We start from the raw sequence: 1,923 nt of genomic DNA on the forward strand, positions 1-1,923 counted from the left end.
TGACAAAGCCCCCACCACCTACCACTGGGGAGAGGAGAACCTATTCAGTAAATGGTGCTGGGAAAACTGGCTGACCACATGCAGAAGATTGAAACAGGACCCCTATCTATCCCCATGCACAAAAGTTAACTCCAAATGGATCAGAGACCTAAATGTAAAACCTCAAACCATAAGAACCTTAGAAAAGGAAGGAAATACCCTCATGGAAATCGGAACTGGCATCCAATTCCTGAACAAAACCTGATACCCACAGGTCATAAGAGAGAAGATAGACAAGTGGGACCTTATTAAACTGACAAGCTTCTGCAAGGCCAAAGAAACCAGCAAGAGAGCAGGGAGACAGCCTTCAGACTGGGAAAAAATATTTGCCAACACCAGGTCTGACAAAGCCTTAACATCCTGGATCTACAAGGAACTAAAACATGCTGAAAAGAAAAAAACAAACAACCCCATTATCAAATGGGCAAAAGATATGAACAGACACATCACAAAGGAGGACATCCGAGCAGCCAACAAACACAGGAAGAAATGTACAACCTCACTAATCATCAGGGAGATACAAATCAAAGCCACACTGAAATAACACCTAACTCCAGTCAGAATGGCAATTATCAACAACTCAAAAAATAACAGCTGCTGGAGAGGGTGTGGCGAAAAGGGAACACTTCTACACTGTTGGTGGGAGTGTAAACTAGTGCAACCTCTGTGGAAAGCAGTGTGACGATTCCTAAAAGCTCTAAATATCGACCTCCCATATGACCCCGCAATCCCCCTACTGGGAATATACCCTGAAGAACTCAAATCACTCTATAAAAAAGATACCTGCACATGTATGTTTATCACAGTGTTGTTCACAATAGCACGAACCTGGAAACAACCATGCTGCCCATCAAAATAGGACTGGATTAAAAAAATGTGGCACATATACACGATGGAATACTATACAGCCATAAAAAAGAACAAAATCATGAATTTCGCAGCAACTTGGATGGAACTAGAGTCTATCATACTGAGTGACCTTTCACAGAAACAAAGATCTGAGTATCACATGTTCTCACTCATATAATGGACCTTGGACATCCAATGTAATACTATAAGAAAATGACTGAAGGTACTGGGAAACTATGGGGGGGTAGGGGATAGGATTAACAGTCGCAAATATCTGTCTGGGGATGGGGAAGCACCTCTTATCAACAGGGTGCCTGAATGAAATGTAATTGTACACCTAACCCTTAAGTGTACCCCACAACATCATAATAAAAAATATTGATTAAAAAAAAAAAGAAAGTACTTAATACCACTGAAGTGTACACTTAAAATGATTACGATGGTAAATTTTGTTATGTGTGTTTTGCCATAATAAAAAAATTGGGAGGGGGGGCACAGTCTGCCTCCATTTTTTATGCTTGACTGCTGCCAACTTAAAAAAAAAAACAAAGAACTCTCCCTGTTTCTAAGACTCTGTTACCCATTATTCTTCCCCCTCCTTTCCCCTCCTCCACCCTGCATGCTACCTGGTTAAATGCTTACTGTTTAATCATTTCATGTATACTTCAAAGTGAGCTTATATGAATTACATCAATCACCACACTTATCACTACGAAAGATGAAGAGTTATTTGATTTGGTGAGGTATCTCCAAGACAGTCTCATCTCTGGGACTTCTCCTACCCCCAATAAAAAGTCAGTTTATAAGGAGACTTTCTTTGGACATCAGACCTCTTTCCCTTATAGTAATTAAAGCCTACAGATCTTAGCTACAGAGTTGGTTGATATGGTTTAGCAGAGCACTTTGAGTGTAGACAATGCTATGTTTGAAATGAAAGAATGAGATTGACTCAGATACTGATTTGGAAAAACTTTCTGTGTGTGTTTGTGTGCATTTTGGTGCCTTGACATATATGTCAAGGCACCAAAATGCACA

This window comes from Carlito syrichta, unplaced genomic scaffold (assembly GCF_000164805.1).
Source record: "Carlito syrichta isolate Samal-C Ts95f unplaced genomic scaffold, Tarsius_syrichta-2.0.1 Scaffold84607, whole genome shotgun sequence".
In the NCBI taxonomy this organism is placed as follows: domain Eukaryota; kingdom Metazoa; phylum Chordata; class Mammalia; order Primates; family Tarsiidae; genus Carlito; species Carlito syrichta.